Below are 19,539 nucleotides of genomic sequence, written 5' to 3' on the forward strand. Positions count from 1 at the left end.
TAAGTCTAGAGCACAGTCAAGTATGCCCCATCCCTGGTGTCCTCCAAAAAAAACAATGGGAGAAATGGTGCGGTCTGGGGGTTTGGATTAAAAGAACAAGGTTTACACATCAAGGTTCAGTCCTCCTGAACCTTGTTTTTATTGCCTATGGGTATTATTTTTACACTTGATCACTTGACATCCCCTTACTCATTGATTTGCACGGGCGGGCACCAGTAACATCTCCATTCGTTCCTGTTGGTTGCTAGTGTAGCCCAATGATGTCTGCTCACTCCAGAAACACAAAGAGCCTCAAACCATCGTTCAGGGTTTTGACAAAAAAGTCTGACCATCTCATACATGGGCGACCACATGATCTTTTGACTTCCCATGCAATCCAGTTGGTAATGACTCTAGTTCAGTGGTCATCTCCAAATCGCATTACATGTCCAGCCCATATGATTTTCAAAGCCTTAGCCAACGGGACAGTCTCCCTGATTCTCGATCACCGACCAACGACTGAACTTTGGATTCCTTCCCTCACTTGAGTGAAGCCTGATAGTCCAAGCATAGCTCTTTTGGTTCCTCTTTCCTTTTTCTTTTTTTCTTTTGCTTTTGGGTCACACCCGGCGATGCACAGGGGGTTGCTCCTGGATCAGGCACTCAGGAATTACTCCTAGCTGTGCTCAGGGGATCATATGGGATGCTGGGAATCGAACCCAGGTTGGCTGCATGCAAAGCAAATTCCCACTCTGCTATTGCTCCAGCCCCTCAATACCTCTTTGGGAGACCCAAATAGCGTTCTCACCCTGTTTCCATAGGGACCACGTGTCTAATGTATGTTAAGGCAGAAAGAATAGTGGAGTCAAAGAGATGTGCCCGGAGCTGGCGGTTCTTCATGCTCTTAGCTATTTCTTTGACACTCTTGACGGCATTCCAAGCTGTTCTCTTTCTCTTGCACAACTCAGGTGCCAGGTCGTTTGTCATGTTGAGTTCTCGACCTAGGTACATATAATTGCTGCATTCAGAGATGTTCTTTTATTTGAGAGTGAATGGAATGTCAGGAACGAGTTCCTTTCTCATGAACATTGTCTTCGTGGGATTCAGCTGCAGTCCGACATTCCACACTTACGGACGAAGTCGGCCAGAATTTCTACCACTTGTCTAATATTTGGTATTATGAGAACGATGTCATCAGCGAAGTGGAGGTGGTGTAGTTGCCAAACTTCTTTCTTCACTCCTGTTCCTTCCCATTCTAGTCATCTCATGATGTATGTGAGTTTGAACGACCTGTTTGGCTAGGGCTTCTATGACTGCTTCCATCTCAACAGAATCAAAGGCCTTCTTTAAATCAGTAAATGTTAGACAGAGTGTCATCTTGAACTCCCGAGAAACCTCAAGGAGCTCGGTTACTGTGTGGATATGGTCGATCATGCTTATTCCTTTTCAGACTCCGGTTTGTCTCATGGTTGTCTTTCATCTAGTGTTCTGCCAATCCTCTTCTGGATAACTCGAGTGAACAGCTTGTAGAGGATGGACTATAGGCAGATTGGGCAATAGTTGCCAAAGTCGTGGATGTCTCCCGTCTTGTACAGTAGAACAGTCTTGCTGGTTTTCCATTGGGTCAGAAACTTGCATTCAGACAAGTAGCGTGTGAAGAGCCGAGCCAGTGTAGGGATGAGTACTGATGGCAGATTCTTCAGGTGTTTTGATCTTACCTTGTGTGGTATGGGTCCTGTTCGCTTCTTTACTGACAAAATGTCCTGTCAGATTTCGGAAGGGAGAATGTTGGAATCACATATCCTTCCTGTGGAATTTGGTATGTGGGCAGGTGGACATGGGTATTGAAGAGATCCGAGTAGAAGTCATGGATAATATTCTCCATTACCCTCACGGAAGATGTGATAGATCCATCAGGACTTTGGAGGGCAGTCATCTTGGTCTTGTAATTGGCAAAGGACAGGCGGGTGTTATGACTACTTTTCTCGGCTTCTGCTGCATCAGCCAGCACTGCTGCTCTTCTCTCTTTGGGGTCTTCCTTTATTGCTTCTCTGCACTGCTTTGCGATCTTGAACATTAGCTTAGGGTTGCCTGAGGCTCCTGCCAAGCCACATTGGCAAATGGGTGCGATCCCTTCCCGGAAAAAAGGAACAAAAGAAAAACATATAACTGATTCTTGAGTAACATAGAGGTTAAGGGTGCTAATTCCTATATAATTTTTGAAAGCTTCAAATTTAATATATAGTCTGCTATTGACCAAGCCCCGCATCTTTTCCCGCTGAACTCGACACCCTCCACAGTGGGACACCTTCCCCAGACACCTAGAGCAGCTCCATGGGACTCTCCATCACCTAATCAGCCCCTCCCCTCCAGGTGGGTAGGGGGAGCATAAGCCAGCTTCACTGCTCCTCATCCTAATCCCCGCGCATTTTCCTGCAGAACTGGACACCCTAAATCAGGGGACACCTGCAGCAGCTCCATGGGATTTTTCCATCGGCCCTCCTACATTCCAGGATCCTGGGTGGGAGTGACCCTGCGATGGGCCAGGGGCGTGGCCACCATGTAGGGGGCGTGGCCTCCCAGAAGTGGGCGTGTCCACCTCCTGGATCGGCAGCCACAGTTATATTTCCCAATTTGGGCACTTAGGACTTTCATCCCTCACTTTGTCGCCTAATATGACTAAGAATGTCTGACCACCTCTACTAGAATACAACAACATCCCACTCGCCTACTCCATTTCTAATAAAAGACCAGTATGAAATGTGCTGTACAAGCACAAATGTAAAAAGTACCTCCTCCAAAGCTTCACTCAATGTCGGTTTTAAAACAAAGAATAAGGCCTGATTGAGAAGAAGGTCGGAATATAGAATGGGAGAAGGTTGGCTACCATCGACAAACCTTATCCAAAATCCTTTCCCATGATAAGAGAGAACAGTACCTGTGATTTCAGGGGTCTACCTCTAGGATACCATAACAACATGAAGAAACAGCGCAAATCTCCACCACAAGGAGAATATGAAGAAAAGAATCCTGAATCCTCAAACGAGGTTGTCCACAATTGCGCTCTCTTTGATAAGGAATTCCAGGATAAAATGCAGAGGGTGTTCAAGGATCTACTCAAAGAATCAATGGAAGAGATATCCAAAGACTACAATAAGAAATGAAAGAAACAATAGAACAGATAGTCAACAAAATACAGGAAGAAAAGAGAACAGAATTTAAAAAAAGCTACAAAAAGGAGAGTCACAAATAAAGGATTCAGTGGATGAAATTAAAAAGGCAGTAAGTGCCCTAAACAATAGGATAAGTGCAGATGAAGAGAGGATCAGCGAGCTTGAAGATGAGCAAGAGAAATCCCATCGGGAACAACAAGCAATAGGAAAAGACCTCAAAATGACTCTAAGGAGAATCAAAGTACTATGGGATGACGCCAAGAGGAACAACATTAGAATCATTGCAGTACCAGAAGGACAGGGAGACAACCCCAATGAAAAAAGCTAGAATCAAAGAAACCATTGCTGAAAAGTTCCCATAGTTAAGGAAAGCAGACATCCAGATCGAAGGAGCCAGAAGGGTACCAGCTAAAGGAGACCCCAGAAAAAACACTCCAAGGCATATCATAGTCAGAACGATGGATGCTGTGGACAGAGACACAATATTACAAGCAGCAAGGTCAATGAAGGAAATTACATACAAAGGAGCACCCCTTATATTCACAGCTGACCTATCAGTGGAAACACTCCAAGCCCGAAGGCAATGGTGGGATATAGTGAAAAAATTCAATGAAATGAACGCCTCACCGAGAATACTCTATCCAGCTAAACTCTTACTCAAATTCGATGGAACAATACACCACTTTTTAGATAAACACAAGCTCAGGAACTTCATACACTCCAAACTAAATCTAAAAGTAGGACTAAAGGGGCTCCTGTAAGATAAGAAGGAAAACACGTGTAAATCAACTCCTACAGGAAGATGGCACAAAACCCCATGACCATAATCTCCCTTAATGTCAATGGTCTAAATGCTCCTACCAAGAGACACAGAGTGGCAAAATGGATCCAGAAACAGAAACCAACATTCTGCTGTCTACAAGAAACTCATCTGAACAATCAGAGCAAACACAGGCTCAAAGTGAAAGGATGGAAAACAATCCTGCAAGCAAACAGCTCCCTCACAAAAGCTGGGGTGGCCACACTAGTATCCGACAACATTAATTTCAGGCTGAAAAAGATTAGAACGGACAGCGAAGGCCACTTTCTCTTCATCAAGGGGTACATTCCACAGGAAGAAAACATACTCTTAAATGTATACGTACCTAATGAAGGAATAGCTAGATACTTAAAACAACTGCTAACAGAATTTAAAGAGGACAGTGGTAGTAACACAATAGTAGATGAGACTTCAACAACACCTTATTACCTCTGGATAGATCAACAAGAACAAAACTCAGCAAGGAAACATTGACATTGAATGAAGAAATAGAAGAGAAAGGACTTATAGACCTATATAGGGCTTTACACCCCCCAAAGAAAGAATACACATTCTTCTCCAGTGCCCATGGAACATTTTCCAAAATAGACTATGTGCTAGGCCACAAAACATACCTCAATAGAATCAGGAAGATAGAAAGAGTATCAACAATCTTTTCAGACCATGATGCACTGAGGATAGATGTGAATCACACACAGACACGGACACCTGAAAACTAAACAAGTCACTGCTGAACAATGAGTGGGTCAGGAAGCACGTCTAGGAAGAAATCAAAAGATAACTAGAAACAAATAAGAATGAAGACACGAACTACCAGAACTTATGGGATGCAGCTATATCCCTATTAAGGGGAAAATTTATAGCTCTTTAAGCATATCTAAGGACGAAAGAAAGGATGCACATAAGCAACTTGACTTCATAGCTCAAGATCTTAGAAAAGGATCAAGAGAAGGAGCCTAAATCGGGCAGAAGGAAAGAGATCATAAAACTTAGAGCAGAAATCAACGACATGGAAACCTAAGAAACAATCCGAAAGATCAATGAAACCAAGAGTTGGCTCTTCGAGAAAATAAACAAAATAGATAAACCACTAGCAACACTCACAAAGAAAGAGAGAGAGAACACTAATAAACCGAAACAGAAATAAAAATGGAGATATCACAATAGAAGCCAAAGAAAATCAAAAGATCATCAGAGACTACTTTGAAAGTCTGTATGCCAAGAAAAAAGAGAAGTTAGAAGAAATGGATAAATTCCTGGATTCCTATAATCTCCCAAATCTGAGTCAAGAAGATATAGAATACCTGAATACACCTAGTCACATCAAGGAAATAGAAACTGTAATTAAAATTCTTCCCCAAAACAAAACCCCAGGTCCAGATGGATTCACTACCAAATTTTTCCAAACATCTTAAGAGGATCTATTGCCAGTCCTTCTCAAACTTTTCCAGGAAATTGAAAAAACAGAAACTCTTCCAAACAGTTTCTATGTAGCCCATATCTCTCTAATACCAAATGGAAATAAAGACACCACGAGAGAAAAAAACTACAGGCCGATATCACTGATGAACACGGATGAGAAGATTCTGAACAAAATACTAGCAAATAGCATTCAACAACTCATCAAAAAGATCATACACTATGACCAAGTGGGATTCATCCCGGGCGATGCAAGGATGGTTTAACATTCGGAAATCAATCAACATAATCCATCATATCAAGAAAACAAAAGATAAAAATCATATGATCATATCAATAGATGCAGAGAAAGCAATTGTCAAGATCCAGCATCCGTTTATGATGAAATCCGTCGCCAAATTAGGGATAGAGGGAACTTTCCCAAATATAGTTTAAGCCAGCTACCACAAGCATACGGCAAGCATCATCCTCAATGGGGAAAAACTGAGAGCGTTCCCCCTAATATCAGGAACGAGATAAGGATTCCCACTCTCTCAAGTGCTGTTCAATATAGTACTGGAAATACTAGCAATAGCAAGTAGGCAAGAAAAAGAGATTAAGTCCATCCAAATAGGAAAGGAAGAAATCAAGTTCTCACTATTCGCAAATGATATGATACTATACTTAGAGTACCCTAAAAACTGTACCAAGAAACTTCTAGAAATGATACACTCGATTGTAAATTACAGGTATAAAATAAATACCCAAAAGTCCACGGCTTTACTAAATACAAATAGTGAGAGAGAACAAAATGACAAGATGAAAACAATCCCATTACAATTGTATGCCAGAAAATCAACTACCTAGGCATTAGTTTAACTAAGGAAGTAAAGGAACTGTATAACGAAAACTACAAAACGCTGCTTCTTTAAAATAAAAGAGGACGCGAGGAAAAGGAAAAATATCCCCTATTAATGGATCGGGAGAATTAATATTGTCAAAATGGCAATACATCCCCAAGCACTGTACAAATTCAATGTGATCCGTATTAGGATACCCATGACATACTTCAAAGAATTGGAGCAAACACTCCTGAAATTTATATGGAACAATAAGCCCCCACGAATAGCTAAAGCAATTCTTGGGAAAAAGAAAATGGGAGGAATTAACCTCCCGAACCTCAAGCTCTACTACAAGTAGTAATAATTAAAACAGCATGATACTGAAACAAAGGTATAGCTGCAGACCTATGGAACAGGGTTGAATATACTGACATCTCCCCTCAAACATATGATCACCTAATCTTTGAGAAAGGGGCAAGAAATGTGAAGTGGAGTACGGAAAGTCTTTTTAACAAATGGTGCTTGCAAAACTGGATGACTACATGTGAACTAGTGGAATTCAATCTCTGCCTAACACAACGTACAAAATTAAGATCAAAATGGATCAAAGACCTAAACATCAGACCGGAACCCATAAGGTACATTGAAGACAAAATTGGCAAAACCCTCCATGACTTTGAAGCTAATGGCATTTTCAAGGATGTCACGTCACTGGCCAAGCAAGTGAAAACAGAGATAGACGAATGGGAATATCTTAAACTAAGAAGCTTCTGCACCTCAAAAGAAACAATGACTAAAATACAGAGAGAGTCTACAGAATGAGGAAGGATATTCTCCAAATACACATCTGACAAGGGGGTGATATCAAGTATATACAAAGCACTGATTGAACTCCACAAGAAGAAAACATCCAACCCCATCAAAAAGTGGGGCAACGAAATGAACAGAGATTTTCTCAAACAAGAAATCCGAATGGCTAAAAGGCACATGAGAAAATGCTCTACATCATTAATCATCAGGGAGATGCGGATCAAAACAACAATGAGATATCATTTCACACCACAGACACTGGCCCACATTTAAAAAAAACAAAAGCAACCTGTGTTGGCATGATGTGGTGACAAAGGGACACTCCTTCACTGCTGGTGGTAATTCTGACTGGCTCAACCATTTCGGAAAACAGTATGGATGATTTCGGAAAACAGTATGGATGATTCTCAAAAAATTAGAAATTGAGCTCCCGTCTGACCCAGCAACACCACTCCTGGGAATATACCTCAGAGAAGCAAAAAATTAGAGTGAAGTGACACCTGCACTTATTTGTTCATTGGCGTACTATTTACAACAGGTAGAATATGGAAAAAAAAACCCGATTGCCTGAGAACAGATGACTAGTTACAGAAAATTTGGTACATCTACACAATGGAGTACTATGTAGCAGTTCGAAAAAAATGAAGTCATGAAATTTACTTACAAGTGCTACTGCGTGGAAAATATTATGCTAAGCGAAATGAGTCAGAGAGGGACAGACATAGAAAGACTGCATTCAACTGGGTAACATAAAGTAGCAAACTAAGAGAATAACAACAAGAACAGCTGTGATAAATATCAGTTTGTTCACTCCATCGGCACACTCTAGGGGTAAAGGCAGCTCAGATAGGGAAGGGAGCACCAAATAATGGGTTCTGAGAAGATCCACCCAGAATGAGAGATGCATGCTGGCAGCAGTTTATAGACAGAACATCATTGCCACCCAAAGTCTCTCCTGCAGATCACAGCACCGAAAAGGAGAGATAGAAGAAAAGGGAGTGCCCTGCCACAAAGGCAAGGCAGGATGGGGGAGAGGGGGGTGTGAGGGATACTGGGAGTGGTAGGGGTGGAGAATGGGCACTGGTGTTGGGATGGGTACTCGATCATTGTATAACTGTAACCCAAGCACACAACTTGTAAGTCCACAACTGTAACTCATGGTGTTTAACTAATAAAACAAAACAAAACAAAACAGAAAAACAAAACTAAACAAAATAAAACAAGAGAAATATCTAACAATAGCAAAGAGGACTGTAGTACTCAAACAGTTTAGAAACAGGAACACTGGCAAGTATTTTTAAATAAGCATCCAGGAGAGAATATAGCATTGTGAGTGAAAAAATCTAATCTATGGATTCATCTCATCCTCGAAATGGAAAATGACAATCTGTTACAGTTACAAATTTCGAAATAAGATATATACCATCCACTTTTTTGCTGTGCATCTATGCTTTGACAAGTATTATTCTAATTTTTAAATTTACTTTAATTATTAAAACAGTATTTCCCTGCATTAAACTATTTAATTAAATGTTTTATTAAAAATGTTTTTTTTGCGCAATTATTTTTTTTTATTAGTGAAACACCATGAGGTACAGTTGTAGATTTACAATTTTTTGTGCTTGGGTTTGATTATACAATGATAAGATACCCATCCCTCCACCAGTGCCCATTTTCCACCACCATGGATAATATCCCCCCACCCCCATCCACCCATCCCCCCCTACCTCTGTGGCAGGGCAATCCGCTGTGTTCTCTATCTCCTTTTGGGTGTTGTGGTCTGCAAAAGAGGCATTGAGTGGCAAACATGTTCAGTCCATAGTCCACTTTCGACACGCATCTCCCCTCCTGGGAGGGTCCTCCAAACACCCTTTATTTGGTGCTCCCTTCTCTGTCTGAGCTGCCCTTTTCTCTAGAATGCCCGACTGGCCACTAAGCTATGGAGTAATCCTCCTGGTGCTGATCTCAGCTATTCTTGGGTTTTAATCTCATATTTTGTTACTTTATATCCCCCAGATGAATGCAATCTTTCTATGTCTATCCCTCTCTTTCTGACTCATTTCGCTTAGCATGATACTTTCCATGTTGTACCACTTGTATGTAAATTTCATGACTGCATCTTTTCTAAGAGCTACATAGTACTCCATTGTGTAGATGTACCAAAGTTTCTTTAACCAGTCATCTGTTCTTGGGCATTCAGGTTTCTTCCAGTTTCTGGCTATTGTAAAGTGTGCTGCAATGAACAAACAAGTGCAGATGTCACTTCGACTACACTTTTTTGCCTCTCTGGGATATATTCCAAGGAGTGGTATTGCTGGGTCAAATGGGAGCTCAATTTCTCATTTTTTGAGAATCATCCATACTGTTTTCCAGAAGGGCTGAACTAGTCGACATTCCCACCAACAGTGAAGGAGTGTCCCTTTCTCGCCACATCCGCACCAGCATTGGTTGCTTTTGTTCTTGTGAATGTGGGCCAGTCTCTGAGGTGTGAGATGGTATCTCATTGTGGTTTTGATCTGCATCTCCCTGATGATTAATGATGTAGAGCATTTTCTCATGTGCTTTTTTGCCATTCGGATTTCTTCTTTGAGAAAGTTTCTGTTCATTTCATTGCCCCATTTTTGGATGGGGTTGGATGTTTTCTTCTAGTGGAGTTTAACCAATATTTTGTATAACCTGGATATCAACCCCTTGTCAGATGTGTATTCGGCGAATATCCTTTCCCATTCTGTAGACTGTCTTTGTATTTTGGTCACTGTTTCTTTGGAGGTGCAGAAGCTTCTTAGTTTAAGATAGTCCCATTCATCTATCTCTGTTTTCACTTGCTCGACCAGTGGCATGGCATCTTTGAAGATACCATTAGCTTCAATGTCATGGAGGGTTTTGCCAACTTTGTCTTCAATGTACCTTATGGTTTCTGGTCTGATGTTGAGGTCTTTAATCCATTTTGATCTTACTTTTGTACACGGTGTTAGGCAGAGTTCTGAGCCCATTTTTTTGCATGTAGTCGTCCAGTGATGCCAGCATAATTTGTTAAAGAGGCTTTCCTTACTCCACTTCACATTACTTGCACCTTTATCAAAGATTAGATTATCATATGATTGAGGGGAGATGTCAGTTTATTCAACCTTTTCCATTAGTCTGCAGTTCTGCCTTTGTTCCAGTACCATGCTGTTTTAAATATTACTGCTTTGTAGTACAGTTTGAAGTTCGGGAGGTTGATTCCTCCCATTTTCTTTTTCCCAAGAATTGCTTTAGCTATTCGTGGGGGCTTATTGTTCCATATAAATTTCAGGAGTGTTTGCTCCATTTCTTTGAAGAATGTCGTGGGTATCCTTGTAGGGATTTAATTGAATTTATACAATGCTTTCGGTAGTATTGCCATTTTGACAATGTTATGTCTCCCGACCCATGAGCAGGGGATATCTTTCCATTTCCTCATGTCCTCTTTTATTTCCTGAAGTAGCGTTTTGTAGTTTTCTTTGCACAGGTCCTTTACGTCCTTAGTTAAGCTGATTCCTAAGTACTTGATTTTATGGGGCACAATTGTGAACGGGATTGTTTTTTCCAAGATGCTTTCTTCTCTCTCACTGTTTGCATATAGGAATGCCATGGACTTTTTGGAATTGATTTTATAGGCTGCAACTTTACTATACGAGTCTATTGTTTCTAGGAGTTTTTTGGGGGAGGTTATTGGGTTCTCTAAGTAGAGTATCATATCATCTGCGAATAATGAGAGCTTGCTTTCTTCCTTTCCTACCTGAATGCCCTTAATATATTTTTCTTGCCTAATCGCTATTGCAAGTAATTCCAGTACTATATTGAACAGCAGTGGAGAGAGTGGGCATCCTTGTCTCGTCCCTGATCTTAGAGGGAAGGCTCTCAGTTTTTCCCCACTGACCATGATGCTTGCTGTAGGCTTGTGGTAGATGGCTTTAATTATGTTGAGGAAGGTCCCCTCTTTACCCATTTTGGCTAGGGTTTTCATCATAAAGGGGTGCTGGATCTTTTCAAATGCTTTCTCTGCATCTATTGATATAATCATATGCTTTTTATCTTTTCTTTTGTTGATATGATGGATTACGTTGATTGATTTCCGAATGTTGAACCATCCTTGCATCCCTGGGATGAATCCTACTTGGTCATGGTGTATGATCTTTTTGATGAGTAGTTGGATTCTATTTGCTAGTAGTTTGTTGAGGATCTTTGCATCTATGTTCATCAGGGATATCGGTCTGTAATTCTCTTTCTTTGTGGTATCTCTGTCTGCTTTTGTTATCAGTGTGATATTTGCTTCGTAGAAACTGTTTGGAAGTGTTTTTGATATTTAAATTTCGTGGAAAAGCTTAAAGAGGATTGGGAGTAAGTCCTCTTTAAAGATTTGGAAGAATTCACTAGTGAATTCATCCGGACCAGGACTTTTGTGCTTGGGGAGACTTTTTATTACCATTTCAATTTCCTTGATGATGGTAGGTCTGTTCAGGTATTCCAGGTCTTCTTGGTTCAGCCTTGGGAGGCTGTAGGAGTCTAGGAATTTATCCATTTCATCGAGGTTTTGATGTTCCGTGGCATACAGTTTCTCAAAGTACTCCCTGAGGATCCTTTGAATTTCTGTAGTTTCTGTTGTAATGACCTCCTTTACATTTCTGATTCGGTTTAATAAGGTTTTCTCTCTCCCTTTCTTTGTGAGTTTTGCTAGAGGCTTATCAATCTTGTTAATTTTCTCGAAGAACCAGCTCTTGGTTTCATTGATCTTTCAGATTGTTTTTTGGGTTTCCATCTCGTTAATCTCTGCTCTGAGTTTTATTATTTCCTTTCTCCTGTTCGGGTTGTGCTCCTTTTTTTAGTCCTTCCCCAAGCTCTTAAGCTGTGAGGTTAGGTTACTTATGTGTGCTCGCTCCTCCTTCCTGAGGAATGCTTGTAGAGCTATCAACTGTCCTCTTAACACAGCATTCGCTGTGTCCCATAAGTTTTGGTACCTCGTGTTTTCATTTTCATTCGTTTCTAGGAATCTTTTTATTTACTTTTTGATTTCCTGTCTAAGCCACTCGTTGTTCAATAGAGCACTGTTTAGTTTCCAGGTGTTTGATTTAGTTTTCTGTTTTTGTGTGTGATTTACTTCTAATTTCAGCGCATTATGGTCTGAGAAGATTGTCGATACAATCTCTATCTTCTTAGTTTTTTGGAGGCATGTTTTGTGGCTCAGCATGTGGTCTATCTTGGAGAATGTTCCATGTACAGTTGAGAAGAATGTGTATTCAGCTTTTTGTGGATGAAGTGTCCTGTATATATCTACTAAGTCCCTTTCTTCCATTGTTTCCCTCAGATGAAGTATGTCCTTGCTAAGCTTGAGGCTGGTTGCTCTATCAAGAGGTGACAAAGCGGTGTTGAAGTCTCCCACTACTATTGTGTTGCTATTGATGTCTTTTTCCAAATCTATGAGTAGTTGTTTTAAGTACTTTGCTGATCTCTCATTAGGTGCATATACATTTATTATTGTAAGTTCTTCCTGTTGTACAGATCCTTTGATCTATAAGAAATGGCCTTCACTCTCTCTTATGGCATTTTTTCACTCTGAAATTGATGTGGTCTGATATTAGGATGGCTACCCCAGCTTTTCTTCTGGAGCTGTTTGCCTGAAGGATTGTTTTCCAGCCTTTGACTCTGAGTCTGTGTTTGCTTTGACTATTGAGATGTGTTTCTTGCAGGCAGCAGAATGTTGGGTTCAATTTTCTAATCCATCCTGCCACTCTATGTCTTTTACTTGGTGCGTTTAGCCCATTGACATTGAGAGAGATAATTGTTATGGGATTTTGTCCCATTGTTCTGTTGAAATTTGGTGTATTTGAGGGGCCTGTCTTGCCTTAAAGTAGCCCATTTAGTTGTTCTTGTAACCATGGTTTTAGTTGTTCTTGTTAACCATGGTTGTTCTTGTAACCATGAAGTTCCTGAGCAGTTGTTTGTCTGTCAAACTGTGTGCTGTTCCTTCTATTATGAATGAGAGTCTCGCTGGGTAAAGTATTTTTGGAGAAGCATTTATTTCACTGAGTTTTTTCACTATGTCCCACCACTATTTGCGGGCCATGAGGGTTTCATCAGAAAAATCAGCTGTGAATTTTAAGGATGCTCCTTTTTAAGACATTTCTTTCTTCTATCTTGCTGCATTCAGAATTTTGTCTCTGTCTAAGGTTTTGGTCATTTTGATCAGAATGTGTCTTGGGGTATTTTTATTCTCATTTCTTTTAGCTGGTACTCTTCTGGCCTCCTGAATGTGGTCACAAGTTTTCTTCAGTTCTGGAAATGTTGGAGCAATGATGTCTTTGACAGTTTCTTCTTCATCAAGGTTTTAAATGTCTTTTTTTAAAAGAAATATTGAGGCCAAAGAGCTAGTGCAGTACGTAGAGGGTGTTTACCTTGTAGCAGCTAACCTGAGTTCAGTCCCCAGAACCCTGAGCCTGCCAGTTGTGATCTCTGGATACAGATTGAGTAGTGAGCCCGAGCACATCTAGGTGCACTACCTCCCCACAAAAAAGGAAGAAAAGAAAAGAAAATATATAAATGATTCTTGAGTAACATAGAGATTAAGGGTGCTAATTCCTATATAACGTTTGAAAACCCCCAAATTTAATACATAGTCTGCTATTGACCAAGAAGATGGTTTATTATTTGTATTAACTTACATTGTCTGCAAGTGGTGCTATGTGTGGTCTGTAAATTTGTAAATTTGATACATTTAAAAAATTATAATGGATTTTATAATAGACTTTATAATACATTTGTATTTTATGTTTAATAAGTGATAAATTATATCTCTACTTTGTGGGTTATTTGAGCCATAGTATGTGGTGCTTGGGACTTCAGACTCTGTGCTCAAGGGTCATTCCTGGTGGTGCCAGCCATTAATTTGAGTTGACTGTGTGCAAGGTACGTGCTTTAACCCCTATACTAAGTCTGGGGTCCAATCACATAAATTATTTGCATATATTTTATTCATGCATGGCATAACTTTTCTTAGATTTTTGATTTTTCTAGGATATATTGATCATCTTTAATTATTCCACATCAATACCAATGTCCAAAAATGATTCAAAATATAATTATTGAAAAAAATCATATAGACGTTCAAATTTGTGTTGTTTGTGGGATAACTATATTAAGAAGAAATAGAACCACAAGAAACATACAAGTAAAATGAAGTTACATTTCTTTGGAGTCTTTCAATTATGTATTTATACTGGCATATATACAAGTAAAATTCTTAAAATATAAATTTCAGTGACTATTAAATTTTTGAGTTTTTTATAATTATAATGTTTTACTGCTAAGTCTATATTTATGTGAACATTTATATCTATTTGTCTAATTTTCTGATTGTTTACTTAAGATCAGTAGTTAAAGCTAACTTACTGATGAATGGGTGTGTGGCTCAGGGCTAAAAAACTTGGCTTGCATGTATGAAACTTTGGGTTGGCCTCCTGCAAGGCAAATGCCCTACCCACTGTGCTGTAAACGTTATATAAAATATACTAATAATAAGACCTAATGATGTTGGTGAACAGTGCAATATAAATGATTATTTAGTAATTTTCTTGATTTATTAATGAAATATGTGAGCCCTTGAGTATAAAGGGAGTATTTTTCTTTTTTTTTTTTTTATAATTTATTTATTTATTGAATCACTGTGGGAAAAGTTACAGAGCTTTCGTTTTAGGTCTCAGTCATGTAGATACCAAACACATTTCCCTTTACCAATACTCGTTTTTAACCCCGAACCCCAATAGACCCCCACCTCCCACCCCTCCCAATTCTTTGTGAGGCAGATGAGTTCTAGTTAATACTCTATCTACTTTGACTAGATAGATTATTTCGATAGAAGATGCACAATTATTGTTTAGAGTTTACGACCCACCCACCCCCCCCCAATCAGACACGCTGAAACAGCGTTGTGAAATGATTTGCTTTCTACAACCTGGTTTTGAATTTCTGCTACTTTACTTATTGACCCTGGAAGAATTTCTATTAAAAGTTAGCTAGTTAAGAGATTGGTTTCTGTGCCCTGGAGTCGTGGCCGTGCCGGAGAGCCGCTCGTTGGGGGCAGCTGGCGACCTCGGTGGGGCGTGGGGGACGGCCCACAAAGCCCCCCTTCCCATGAGGTCCCCGCCGCTCCCCCGAGTCTGGCTCAAACCCGCTTTCCACAAGGCTCCCGTGCAGCCGCCATCTTTCTTTCCAGAGAGGAGCGGGCGGGCCGGTCAACGCCCTTCCCCCTCCGGGCAAGCTTGGTGGCGCGGATCAACACAAGTCCATTTGCTTTTCTGCTCCAAGCGGCTGGTTCTCTGTGCTAAGTCCTTGTGCCTCCGGGGCCGTGGCCGTGCCGGAGAGCCGCTCGTGGGGGGCAGCTGGCGACCTCGGTGGGGCGTGGGGGACGGCCCACAAAGCCCCCCTTCCCATGAGGTCCCCGCCGCTCCCCCGAGTCTGGCTCAAACCCGCTTTCCACAAGGCTCCCGTGCGGCCACCATCTTTCTTTCCAGAGAGGAGCGGGCGGGCCGGTCAACGCCCTTCCCCCTCCGGGCAGGCTTGGTGGCGCGGATCAACACAAGTCCATTTGCTTTTCTGCTCCAAGCGGCTGGTTCTCTGTGCTAAGTCCTTGTGCCTCCGGGGCCGTGGCCGTGCCGGAGAGCCGCTCGTGGGGGGCAGCTGGCGACCTCGGTGGGGCGTGGGGGACGGCCCACAAAGCCCCCCTTCCCATGAGGTCCCCGCCGCTCCCCCGAGTCTGGCTCAAACCCGCTTTCCACAAGGCTCCCGTGCGGCCGCCATCTTTCTTTCCAGAGAGGAGCGGGCGGGCCGGTCAACGCCCTTCCCCCTCCGGGCAGGCTTGGTGGCGCGGATCAACACAAGTCCATTTGCTTTTCTGCTCCAAGCGGCTGGTTCTCTGTGCTAAGTCCTTGTGCCTCCGGGGCCGTGGCCGTGCCGGAGAGCCGCTCGTGGGGGGCAGCTGGCGACCTCGGTGGGGCGTGGGGGACGGCCCACAAAGCCCCCCTTCCCATGAGGTCCCCGCCGCTCCCCCGAGACTGGCTCAAACCCGCTTTCCACAAGGCTCCCGTGCGGCCGCCATCTTTCTTTCCAGAGCGGGAGTATTTTTCTAACATAAAGTCTGACGAAGGTAAAACTGTTATAACTGTCTTGTAGGATTCCATGTCCCTATTCTGCTTCATTCTACCTCTCTCTCTATCCAATCCGGTCTTCGTGGGAATCTGACCTCCTGTTTGCTATCCTCCACCTTTCAACTGCCTACTTTATGACATCATTCTCCCACCCAACCAACCAACTGATAGAATCTTGGGGTTCCCATGCAGTTGTTTGTAAACAAAGTTGAATCATCATGACAAGTGACCAGTGCCCAATAGCTGGAATGGTAGGTTCCAGTTTATGTACAAGATGGTTACCTTAGAAAAACACTGAAATGCCATACACATTTTATTTATTCTAATATATTTTTAACAAATTGAAGAGATGTATCATAGTTCACTGGTTGTTAAAAGAAAGTTCTAAAAGGGAATGTACCGCCACAGAGGCAGGGTGGGAGGGGGTGGATGGCGGGGGATATTATCCATGGTGGTGGAAAATTGGCATTGGTGGAGGGATGGTATTTGATCATTGTATGACCGAAACCCAAGCGCAAAGATTTTTAAATCTAGAAATATACCCCATCGTTCTTCACTAATAAAAATAATGATTAAAAAAAAGTTCTGAAGTTTGAGATGCTGTGGTTGTTTTTCGGAGAGGCTGGGGGTTGAAGGATGTCATGGGAAAGAATGAGAAGTTATAGAGAGGACAAAGGGGAATAGACAAGACTCTAAGAAAAATAAACATGGTCCAGGGTTACAAAGCCCATCAGAGGAGAAATTGCATGGGCCTGATGAAGATTGGGGTAGAGTCAGAGGAACAGTATAGCTGACAGGGCATTTGCTCTGCAAGCAAGAAGGACCAGTTCAATTCTTGCAATCCTTTAGGGTCCCCAGAGACTCACCAGATGTGAAACTTGAGCGCAGAGCCAGGAGTAAGACCAGAGCACAGTCAAGTATGCCCCATCCCTGGTGTCCTCCAAAAAAATATGGGAGAAATGGCATGGTCTGGGGGTTTGGATTAAAAGAATGAATTTGAAATAGTCTAAAGAAGGCAGATGAGTCTAAGGTGACCGGAAGAAAGTTAAAATTCTTTCATGGAGGCTGTGTTTATGCCTCATAGCCACCTTTGGAAATAACGAAATTTGAGACACATCTCTAAAAGGTTTGGGTGGTCTATTAATAAATGATGGCTGGGGGATGCGAACACATAAAATGGGGAATGAACCTGCCAGAGGAGTGGTCAACGCCATCAGAGTCATTCAAGGATGACTCTTAACAGGGCCCAAGCCAAGAGAACAGTTGCAGCATGAATCCCCAAGATCAGCGCCTGGGAAATGTAAAGATAAGACACCATGTCCTCGGGCCCTCTGTTCAGCACCCCTAGCTGCACCATTTCACTTATTCCCAACAATATTCAGAGTCGATTTCACGGTGACAATTTACTAGCTAGTTTCAACAATGAGGTCCATTGCCTCTGTAAGTCTTTGGATTTGTAAACTCCCCACGGTGGCCAAGCCTGCTTTCAGGCAACGGCATCTGGACATTTCTGGCCGGGCGAGCTTAAATTATATTACCTTGAGGGGCTTCTCTGTGGTGTTCCTTGGTCTCTGGTGCCTGTAGCCTTCTCTAAACATCGCTATTAACTGCAGCTCACACAAGAACCAACATTATCAATAGCTTTGGGGCTGTATTGCGGGATGTACTGGAATAAGACATGCGCTTTAGGGCACCACTCCCAAAGCGGTTGGTACCGCTTGACCTTGAGCCTGGATGGTGGTGGTGGAAAGCGATGGTTTTAGGAGAGTTCATGGGGTAATGGATGGATGGATGGATGGAAAGGGAACCGTGAATGGTATGGAACTGGACAGCTGGTGATCTTATAGGAGAGTTGGTAGATGTGTTTTAATTACGTTAACATGTTATTTGGAAATGATAAGCAAAACAAAAATATGAAAATAAGATAGGTTCCAAAGAACAGGTTACATATAAGACCGAGAGAGCTGAAAGGGCTGGCATTCCTTCTGAAGCTTTCAATTATACCATTTACTAAAGATGGTATTTTCACATCACTTACCTTTGGAGAGAAATAGTGAGAAAGAGAATGCCACCAGAAAAGCAAACTGGATGACCACGGTTCATAAAAGCCAGGTGGAAGGTGTTCACATGGATCCCAAGTGCAAGTGGGTTAACAGGAACATATATTTCACTACGTCTGCTTAGTACCAGTAACTACTTTGGTGGAAATGGAGGAACACGAATGCAGTTTCTGACAGACCTGAGACTAAACTGCTAACAAATTTTCCTCGGATAGGTTAGTTCACTGGCAGGGAAGAGAACAACTTGAAAAGTCTTTTGCTACCTTTCATGTATGGCTAGAGGAAAATGCTCCCAGTAATCTCTCAAAACTAACAAGCTTTAACTCCCCTGAAGGAAAGTTGTATTCACTGAGGAAAAAATGCTGGGAGAAAAGTGTGAAATGATGGGAAAAGAGACAATAAGTGCAAAAGGAGGGACTTGAAATATAGCAAAAACAAAGCTTGAAACAACAAGATCTAGTGAGCACATGATTTACTGGGAATGGGATCTGAGGAGGAAAAGAGTGATATCAGGGATGTGAACAAGGAATATCCAAGTTAAGGAAGACTTAGCTAGCTGATTGCCCCATGGGCAACAGGGTTCCAAGACTACCAGAACTTACCAAGGAATTTACTTTAATTTTCTTTCTTTTATATTGTCTATTACAACATGTATTCTTTGCCTTCTTCAACGACAATTTGGAGTGTTTATTTCTTTCTCAATATTCTGTTCACTTGTGTAAGCATCTTAATCAACTGCTGGATAACAGAATTATTTGATCAGATGTATTATTTACTATAATATTTAGTTGAGATTACTGAAAACTAGGTCTAAAGTGAAGTTTGTTTTGATTGGTAGAAGTAGAGTAGCGAGGACTAGGGATGGAATTAGAGATTTTGGGATACCACATTTAGTTCCTAATAAAACAAGTAAAGGACAGTGTCCCAAATAGTCTATTGAAAAAGACATCCATCTCTATTTAACATGGAAATTCAGCATATTTTATATTAAATTACAAATGAATTTATATTCTTGTATTTGGTCTTTTAAAGACATTCAAGATTCTTTCAGGAACAAACACTGCCTATGAAATCATAACAACTTAATCATAAAAACCTGATAACTACTTAAGTTTCCAAGAATGTCAGTGCTAAGAATTATTTCCCTTGATATCACTAGAGCATATTATAGGCATATGAATACATCTGTGTTAATAAATAATTCGTATCTAATTTAGAGTCTCACCATACATGGTTGTGGGTATTGTGACATAGTTATATATATTTTCATAATTTTGCAATAAGACCTCTGGGTGT

This window comes from Sorex fumeus, unplaced genomic scaffold (genome assembly GCF_029834395.1).
Source record: "Sorex fumeus unplaced genomic scaffold, SorFum_2.1 ptg000032l, whole genome shotgun sequence".
In the NCBI taxonomy this organism is placed as follows: Eukaryota; Metazoa; Chordata; class Mammalia; order Eulipotyphla; family Soricidae; genus Sorex; species Sorex fumeus.